This window comes from Oculina patagonica, unplaced genomic scaffold, assembly GCF_052425735.1.
Source record: "Oculina patagonica isolate OP01 unplaced genomic scaffold, crgOcupat unplaced584, whole genome shotgun sequence".
Taxonomy (NCBI): Eukaryota; Metazoa; Cnidaria; class Anthozoa; order Scleractinia; family Oculinidae; genus Oculina; species Oculina patagonica.
In genome coordinates, this window is record NW_027558453.1 from 1 (window position 1) to 10,451 (window position 10,451).

Below are 10,451 nucleotides of genomic sequence, written 5' to 3' on the forward strand. Positions count from 1 at the left end.
CAATAACACTCAAAATTGACAATTTTATTAATATCATCATCTTATGAAACAGCCCATAATTTTTGTGACAAGAAAAGGTGTCCTTCTTATTAGTGTTATAAAAATAATATACCGTAAAATTCCGGTTATAAACCCCCCGCTTATATGTCCCCTTGTTTATAAACCCAACTACCTGAAAGGGGAAATATACATCCAGTTATAAGCTTCCCCCTCCCTAGTCTCCTACGCGGACGTTCTTAGGGCTCGGCACACCCCCTCCCGAATATAAGTCCCCCATCTGCTAGATGAAAGTACTGAACAGGGCTAAATAATGTTACTTTATTTTTTATCCCTTAGGATAGCCTTCCTCCACTCATGCACAAAATCAATTACCTGTGTGTGGTGCCCAGGCCTTGCCTCGTGCGCAGCCACTGAGATAGCACTGTATCTTGGACCCAGGTCCTTCATAAAGAACGGTAATCTGTACTCTGAAGGCTTGGTGCAATCTTTGTTGCTGGATCGGTAGCTCTGGGAACCAGTCCCCGGGTTAAAGTTTGCGACCAGCTGGACTGGGCAGTTTGGAGTGCTTCGATGTTTACCAGTGAAATGGAACATGTGAGTGGTCTTCGGATCAAGACTACTCAACAAAGCTAAACAAAAAAATTAAACGGCACATGCAAGCAATCAGTTGAAAAATTAACAATTTTTTGTAGAAATCCTCTAATTAACGCAAGGCTTCTATATATGTAACACTGAGAAATGTATTCCAAGTTTCCGAAACAATCTAGTTTGTGGCTGCTACCATGTTACAGGTTTGCGCCCTTTATTCAGTTTGCGATAGCGGTCTTTCGATTGATAGAGGGTGGGTCTTGCTACAATAAAGTATGCGCCGTGACGTCGGCCTCAATATAATCGTTAGATATGGTGCTTAGCGTCAGCCTTAAAGCACAAAAAAAGGAAAATGCTTGAACAACTAGAAGTCGCGGACATTTTAATAAACGGCCTTTTACAGTATTAGTTTACCATGTTTACTGGTTTTAGTGCTTTGATCAAGTTAACGTTACAATTCGGTTTGGGCTCGATAAAGGAATGATCTGAATGATTAATGCCGCGATTCAAAAAATTCTTCCATAACTTTTCACTTTTCGTTTATCCACTTTTCCTTATTTCTACTTACAGTTAACATATCCAAACCATGTCAGCATAGCTTGATGACGTTTAGGGCAGTGAATTTTTGCCTCTTCCATACTAGTGCACTTAGAGAATGCATCTTTGTTGCTCTCGTTTTCTGGAATCTTCTCATCATTAAAAAACATGCTCTGATCTTCCAAACGCTTCTTTAGCTCTTTTATCGCTTGGTCTTCATTCCTTTCTCCTGTAATTTTCTTGGCGATTTCAACGGCTCTTGGATAAAGCTGATTCAGCATTTTTTCTCCCAGAGAATAAACCTGATCTGGTGTCATCTGATTGGTTGTAAAATAGGGTAGAATCATTTCATAGGCTTTCTTTCCACTCAACGATTCCCCAGTGGGAAGCACTCCAGTTGTTTTGATTCCAGTTTTCCTCCCATTTTTATAAACATGTGACACAGGTAGCGTAGCCAAACCGCTGGACACGTTGCTCGGGACGCAGAATTGAGAATGGTTGAACTCCAGATACTGCAGTTAATTGTCCAGCGGTTTTCCGACATACTCAACCAGGGCGTCGTTTATGGACGAACGAACTGTCCCATTGTGTTCCTTCTCCCACTCCAAGGAAGCACTCTTCTCGAGCTTTGCCAGCCATTTTGGATCAAGCATTTCTTGTGTGAATGTTTCGTTTAAAACACCTGCCAAATAAGAAACATAACAACAGCAAGTTGTACACCTTGGTAGAAGAGCACGACACAAGAATCTACGTTCTGTCGTAAAACTATACACAAAACAATTTTCAGGGGATGAATCTGCTTCAGCAGAGGTCTTCACTTTTCATTTCAGTTTAATTTTTAACATTTTCATATTGTACATCATTTTACTGTCGTCGTAGGGCCCCTATGGATACCAGCCTCGTTGCTGAATAGACTACCCTGGTAAAATAAAGTTCCTTATTTTCTTACTTACTTCATCACATTGTCTCCGTATCTGTCAGTTAATTAACAATTAGACGGTAAGCTCGAGGTTTCTACCGGCTGATAGTTGGCGAGGGGCGAAGCCCCGAGCCAACTATCAAAAGCCGGTAGAAACCGAGAGCGAGCCGTCTAATTGTGTTAGCATAACCCACTTCCGATCTATTAAACACAAAATATAGCTAGAGTTGATTTATTGAATGTTTTGATTGATAAAATTCAGCGAAAACTAAGCGCGCGCTTCGAGAGCCTTCTACGAATCAATAGTAGGCACCTGTGTAGCCAATCAGATTGCGCGACTACCAATAGTAGGTCAGTGTGGTTATGCTAATAAGTGATAGTTGCATTCAGTTGAAGTCAGTAGTTATCGAAAAATCGACGAAAAAAAAACTAAAAAAAGTTAAAGCCAAACTGAAAACAATCCAAAACTATGCACAACAAGTTGCGTCGGAAAGCAGTTCTCGCAAGGTCTCACATAAATATGCCTTGCTATCCTTGAGATAACAATGAGAACAAACAATAGGAACAATGCCCCTAGCTCCCAAAACAACAGCAACCTCTACAGTAGAGGCGTAGTGTTTATTACAAGCTTACAAGCTTACAAGAGCTGCTACACTACTGACTAAGCTGTGTTAAATGTTCAAGATGGCAAAATTCTGTAGTGCTTAAAAAAGCGAAAGGACCTTTGCTATCCTACTCTTCACCTCCGATTCCCGATCATGGCTAGCAAAAGGGAGTTGCCTGCCTTTTTCTTGCAAAAGAATGTGGGGTAGTTTTAACTGAATGCTACACGTACCCATGGATCCATGTTGAGAAACTTTGAGATATTCTTGTTGAATGGAGTACAGTCCGTACTGGCAGTCTTCCTGTGAGCGAACAAATCCCGCCTTTACACCATATTTCATGTTTTCGATATACTGCATCAAAGAATCTTTGAGCCTCTTTAATTGGTCTATTACGAATTTCACATCGTCCACCGTCTTGGGTTGTATACCCCACTCCTGGTACGTAAAATGAGCCTGAAGATCTTTGCCTAGTCTGCAAATGGGTTGCCGACAGAATGTACTGGGACCTAGCATCCAGTCTCCCGCGTAGTAGTTCTCATCGTACGGCGCGCCAAAGTTGCTTTGTAAGAAGTGTTTCACTTGAGCTATAGCCTTGTTCTCGCGCGGTTTCAACTTGTTGTTGTCCGCTTTTGTGTTGCGTTTATTAATTTCACGGTAGAGGGAAAGTGCGGCGTCAGTCCGCTCGCAAATGGCGTTACGATGGGCGTTGTAGGGGCGGAAATCCCGGCGGATTGACGCGGGTGTTGAATCAGGATCATATACCACGTTGTTTGGGTTCATTTTGTAATAAGTGTCTTTCACTTTGCGAAGAAACGCTTTTGCTTTGGAAAATTCTCCAAATTCTTCAACTAAGGCAAACCTTTCAACATTGCAACGGTCTTCTGGGCAGCATTTTACGTTACAGTTGACAGCTTTAGTTGTATTATACTCGTCACGTGGAAGCATCTGTTTCTCGCATTTTGCGTTGTCGCACATCTCCTGTAAATTACAGCAAAAAAAGCTTGAATCATGATAATGCCGAGAAGCCGGTGTGTCAATACCTTCTGGAGTAAAGTGGGGTGTGGTAGAGTAGAGTAGAGCAGAGCAGAGCAGAGCAGAGCAGAGCAGAGCAGAGCAGAGCAGAGCAGAGCAGAGCAGAGCAGAGCAGAGCAGAGCAGAGCTTGGTGTAAAAACCTGTGAAAACTCACCAGTGATGACCAAGTTAACAAAGAACCTCGAAACAACATAGAACAGGAAAACAATAGCTCCAAAGAGCTTCCAATTTTGGGAGTAATTATGCAAAATTTTGATGGACCATTCATGACCCCTAAATATCAACTGTCGATTAACTGCAGACCAATGAAACAAGCAGTGTCAAACTGTCCATGCTTATTGTTGGAGTAAGTATTTGCTGAGAAGGGTGGAGGGAGAATAGGCCTTATTCGTATTCTCGGTATTGGACTGGAACTAGCTTGCAATGAAGGCTAATGCGGGTAATCTTTTCAAATGCAAATAACATGAAGCTTTTTTTAATGATATTCCCCTGCATGAGCCTCCATTGCAAGCTATACAAATATGGTCTATTAACGAAACATTTTGCTCCTTTTATCCTCGATTGCTAACACAGGAATCCTGATTTTTCAAACCTCCAAGGCTGCCAAGAAGAAAACAGAAACTAGCTTGAGAAATTAGGATTAAAAATTATTGCAGAGTTCAACTTAGTGAAACAAATTCAAGAGAAATGACTTTTGGTTTGAGTTGCTGGGAGGTTCAAGAGGTGAAGATTCCGTTGTATAAACAATGCCTTGTGTCACTTATGTCCCTGCCAGGGGGGATCCCGTGCACGTGTTGCTTGTCTAAATTTCAAAAATGTCCAGTATCACTGTTTTATCGCACTTTTGTGACACTGGCGATAGTTGAATTGAAGGGAAATGTGCTTGACCTTGATGGAATTTAAGTTTTTCCAAAAGGGTTGTAGTTTGTCGCAATTTTATTTTTTGTGCTGTCGCTACTATCTGGGCCGTGTCACTTGTCAGAATGGGCCTCACCGGTAGAAAAGAATTAACTTAATTTCTCAAAATTATGAAAATTTATCTCAACATCAATACCATTTTGGAACTGTTTTGGAGATGAAGGCACAATTAATGTCCATCCGTTTGGTTATAACAGGAGCCAAGGTGAAAGGTAATTTTGGAAATTAAGCCGTTTCACAAGGTAAACCTCAAATACTTGCATTATAAAAAAATTTTAGAGGGCCAAGATGACATTTGTACATGGACAAGGGAAAATGTTTGTCCATGATTTTATAGCACACACCTCATATTCGCTTTAGATTCCAGCAGATTCAAAGAAGGGAGTTTTATGCAAAAAAAAAAATGCTGCAAATTGTCAACAATTTTTACAGGGCACGTGCCCGTTAAAAATATGCCCTTGAAATTTTCATTCAAGAAACGGTACAAACCCCGTTTTGTTTTATAACAAGAATGAAAATTCACGTCTGGTCTGTGTCAAGTCTAAAATCTTCGAAAAGGAAAAGGCCTCAAAATCTCCACGTGGTCGACTGCCACGCATATTCTTTAAATAGCGCAATCCTGTGTTTAAACAAGTACCTGTAATTGTTCTTAAAGGTCCACAAAAATTAAAAACTTAATTCACCGGTGAACAGTTCGGTGTATGCTTTCTCAAATGACAAGGCGAGCAAACTTCGACAACAAACGCTTTCGGTGCAATGGACTCGCCGACATATTTGAAACACGTGACGAGCTCAGAGCAAAACTGCTTCGACGAACTCCGAAAAAGCAAGTTCTCACATGTTGACCATTGACTTTCTCAGATTTAAAAAAAAGGTGGGACACAGTGAGAGTAAGCCCCGTTGAGTTGAACATCGGCCACTGATGTCACCTTGCATAACTTTGCTTCGACAAAATGTCCTTCTCGTCCTATTGTCCGGCTCTGCGATGAAGCTTCTTCGCCCTTGTTTCATGACTTAAGAAGGACGTACTTCTTTACGACGGACACTTTCTGCCTCTGGTCCGGGGACTTTCCCCAAAGCCAACAAAGCGTTGTTGAGAAGTAGACTTTTATTTCAAGCTCCTTCTCCGTTTGTGGCTTCGTAGCAAGCCTTCACTGTGTCACACAACGAACGCGAACCGCGTGGCCGGTGTTTATATAATCTATTAGTAAGCCAATCAGAGACGCTGTTATACTACAATTGAGAAGAAGCACCAATCAAATACAAGGTCTTATTAGGGACAGAGCATTATTTTTTTTGACGGGGGAGGGGTGGAGGCTGTACGGTAATTATTTCCAAAAAAATATTCCTGCACATAAAAAACGGCTGAAAAAAGGCAAGGGGAGTAAAGGGAAATACATATCGTTGCCTGCAAATAATAATAACAAACAAATAATAATTTATTTTAAACGTACAACATGTCAACCGAAAAGTGAAGGATGTCACATGAAGAACGAAAAGTTATTTTCGACTTTCCGCGCCCCGGGACTAGACCGATTCAAACAATTCCCCATCCCCGGGCGCTAAGGGCCGGACTTGTCCCGGGGATTGGCCGGGGGGGGATGGTAACAGGTCAAATTGAACCATGCATTATGGTAAAACCACTAAAACGCAACAAAAATGCAAGGTTGTCCACACGTTGCTCACTCAGCATTTATCACAAAGTTGCCTTTTTTATTTTATTTTATCTATATTTTCTTTCTTTATTTGTTTAATTATTTATTAATTTATTTTTTCGTTTTTAGGTAAAATTGCAAAAGAAAGATTTCTAACCGTTTTATACGACGGCTCAATCACTTAACGACACCTTTAATAACTTTCAACTAACATTTAATATAAACTAGAAAAATTTACAATCGATTTACAAGGTTTTCTCTCACTTAAAAAATCGAAACTTCAACGACATAACGTTTAGTGATAAGCCTGTAATGTTTTTATGCATGATGAACAAGTTTCTTCTTCGGCCTCAGCCACAGATGGCCAAAGATGCAAGACTATTAAGACCTCTTAAGCTCTCTTAAGCTTGGTTTTCACTAGCGACGCAAGCACAAGCGCAAGGTTAACCGCTCTTATTTTACCGTGAAAACGGCTTCGACGCAAGCAAAAGCAACAGCGCATTGCATTTCGATGCTTCTGCTTGTGCTTGCCGCAAGCACAAGCACAAGGATCAAAATTTGTCCTTTTCGCGTGATTCCGCTTGTGCTTGCGTCGCTAGTGAAAACCAGGCTTTACCACGAAATTCGTCGATTGTGTTTCAAAGTGAAACTGAAGTGCAACTGTCATCCGCCATTGTTTCTAGCGGTCTTCTCGCACGTAGAAGAAAAATATAATTTGTGTAATATTAGTTTGTGGAGAAAGAGATAGCCCCGGAGGGGTCAAATCTGCGTCCTTTTATCTGTAGTGTTAATCCTTTTCAGGCCAAAATGTACCGATGAAAAATTCTCTGTTATCGGCTAAACTGACAAATGCCCCACCCCTGGAGAGACGTTTGCTAGCAAATCCCCACGGTCGGGTAGAAAACCGACAATCTGCAAAATGTGCGAAAAATGCCCAGGGCATGCCAGGGGATGGGTGCGTTTGATGAAAATTCCTTACAACAAAGGGATTTTTACAACGGTTGAGTGGCTCTGGGGACGAAAATGGTGTCAAAGTACACGATGTTGATTTGATTACTACTCGTAAACAGCGGAGTGCTATTTTTTTCAAGATATATTAACAAGATCGGACACCTGCAAACGAAGAAAACACTTCACGATATCTACTTGTCTAACTTTGAAGACAAGTCGATTTTAGTTGTATATTAAACAACAAATGTATACATGCAGTTGACTGTTGAAATCGCATTCATATCCTTGTATACATGTACAGGATCGCAGATTAAAGTTCAACCTGTTAATTTAATTCAGTCACTATTGTTTCCCAGGATAAAGCAAACGAGAGCCAAAGTCATCACATAAAGACAACTGCTGAGTGGAGCTTCTGCTTTGGAAAATTCTCCAAATTCTTCAGCTAAGGCCAACCTTCCAACATTGCAACGGTCTTCTGGGCAGCATTTTACGTCACAGTTGACAGCTTTAGTTGTATTATACTCTTTACGTGGGAGGTTTTCAGGCTTCTCGCATTTTGCGTTGTCACACATTTCCTGTAGAACGCAGCAAAGAAACCCTTGAATAACGTCGAAAAGCCGGGTATATGGTGAATAATGTGTGTCAACACCCTTTGTAGTAAAGTGGACTGTGGTAGAGCAGAGCAGAGCAGAGAGCAGAGCAGAGCAGAGCAGAGCAGAGCAGAGGAGAGCAGAGCAGAGCAGACTGGCAGAGCAGAGCAGAGCAGAGCAGAGCAGAGCAGAGCAGAGCAGAACAGAGCAGAGCAGAGCAGAGCAGAGCAGAGCAGAGCAGAGCAGAGCAGAGCAGAGCAGAGCAGAGCAGAGCAGAGCAGAGCAGAGCAGAGCAGAGCAGAGCAGAGCAGAGCAGAGCAGAGCAGAGCAGAGCAGAGTAGAGTAGAGTAGAGTAGAGTAGAGAGTAGTGTATATTATATCCTTTGACAATGTATCATACCTTGAGGGCGCAATATTTAGAAAACGTGTCAATCTGTTGATCCCATGTTCGTAGCTTTGATTTAACCACTGAGAGGCAAACTAGGTTCTCCGCAGGAATGTCAGGATAAAGCTTTTCACAGTCCCAAATTTTGCTGTTCTTCGTGCAGTCATCCCAAGATACCGCCGAATGACATCCGTGGCATTTTATTGAAAAGCCTGAATAAAAATGAAACACTCTAAATTAAGAATGGCCACTGTCAACTAACGTTAATTACGTTAGAGGAATGCTCGATAAACTATCAGAGTAGTGCATATTTGTGTGACACAATAGGGGAGATCGGTCACATCCAAAAAATTTCTCCTCGTGTAGACTGCGCACGCGCTTCTTTAGTAGACTCGCTCGTACTCAAAAGTCGTTTTTTTAACCTGCAACCTGCAAAAAAATACCTGCCCAAAGCAGGGGGATTTTCAGATTTTGCATCCCTTAGATTTATTCGCGCGGCTATTTTTTAACTAACGCTTTTTTTTCGTTTCACGCTCAACAGACCACTGAAGAAAGAAGGGTTGCCCGTAGTCAATGACTCACAGGAAATTTTGCGGACAACTTTTGAAGATGATATAAGTATTTAGTGATTTCCATATCATTTTCAAGGTGAAACTAATAGGGTCTTTAAAATTTGAGTATTTTGTTTCGAAACCGTGCCGTAGAAGGTTTTTTTTAAAGAGAAGACAGTTAATTTTAGCATATAGTCCTTTACTCGAAGATCCTTAAATGTTAGTTAGAAAAACAAACACGCGAGACGACACAAGACACGCTCAGGAAACCCATACACGCGCAGTTGTCAAAAGGAGATACCAAGGAAAATCTTCCGGTGTACATAGAAATATTGAATCGTTCCATAAATTGTTTCTCGCGAAACTGAAATACGAAATATTTTACCAAAGCTAAAAACTAAGGACTTGACTAATGGAATGAAAATGATTAACGAAACTTTCCCTGCTAAAGCTGTTCGGAACCAAAAATCAGCGTACGTAAAACAGAACTGAACACAAAATATATAAATGTATAAAAATACCAATATTGTAGCATGAGAAATTCACGATTCTTACCCTCCGGTGCCCACAGGATCAAGAAAACAGCCGAGATAAAGGCGACATTAAAACAGCTTTTCATCTTTGATTGTGAATCCTACACTCTGGAACACTCGCTCTTCTCCGTGCTGAAGAGTGTAGTGATATCGATTCTTTCAAAGAATGTCTCTTTTAAATAGCACAGGCTTGCCCTTTCAGACTGTTGTGTCGATTGTATCTCATTTCCCTTTGGATTCCGCATGCTGACAGCTGAGTGTAATGTGAAGACCAGGATATGGAATCGTGGAACGCGGAAGACGGAAGTTAGGAGAACGTCAGTTGCATGATGATAAATTTAAAAGGGGAAAATTTTCCGTTATTTCAATGAACTATTTAGTACTTGTACAAGACTAAAAATACACCATTCATCAGGAGAAAGCATATTTGAAAAAAATATGTTTTTTGTACACTCCGAATTTTAAAATTAAAACCAATTTTAAAGGGAAAGGTTCATTGCTGATTCAGTAAGTCTGCATGTAGTATATTTCAGTCGTGCGCCATTTAATAAATAAGGCCATTAGCTACACGATATGCGAACTATACATCATATTACGAACACAACAAATGAGCACTGATAAAAAATTAACTGCGGAGTAATAAAATTTTGATTCAAATATCAAACATATTCTGCCTGGCAAACGTATTGCTTTTTAGCTAATTTGTCAGGAGTGTCTCTTAATACTGTGATAAGTGACTTACCTTTTTTAATTTAAAATGCCAACATGTGAGTTCTTAAGGGCCTAAAGGCTGTCGATGCTCTAGTGTTCAATTGTTCTCTTTTAATTCAGTATAAGAAGCAAAGCCAAGTCTCACGGGGTCTCGCGCAGTCTTTAGGTCGTTACTTGTCCATGGTTTCTTCTTAAATTTCCTAAATTGGACATAACTGTGCAAAGGTGAAAATCAAGGAAGTAGATTAAAAGTAAGCGGATTACACTGTTTAACCTGCCGTGTTTTGTGAGAAGATAGTGAGTGCCGCACTTGGGAAAAGCGCCAAGTACGTGAGGAGGCTAGCTTATGAGTGTGCAAATTTCGGTCTCGAACCGTCATTCCACGGTCTTCCGAATCCAAACAATGTAAAGGTAGATGAGCTGTCTTTGTTTGAAACGTAAGCCGATGACGGTATTTAGATTATACATGATATTA

General features: G+C 40.8%; 1 pseudogene across 1 annotated transcript; it reads right to left on the reverse strand.

The window, feature by feature from the left end:
- Positions 1-372: 372 nt before the first annotated feature.
- On the reverse strand, positions 373-10,250 carry LOC144640953 (uncharacterized; annotated as a pseudogene). The gene is made up of 6 exons (XR_013568463.1): positions 10,008-10,250; positions 9,288-9,518; positions 8,197-8,393; positions 2,880-3,627; positions 1,157-1,807; positions 373-629 (listed from the first exon to the last, which is right to left on the reverse strand). The product of XR_013568463.1 is annotated as an uncharacterized LOC144640953 (transcript).
- Positions 10,251-10,451: the final 201 nt, after the last annotated feature.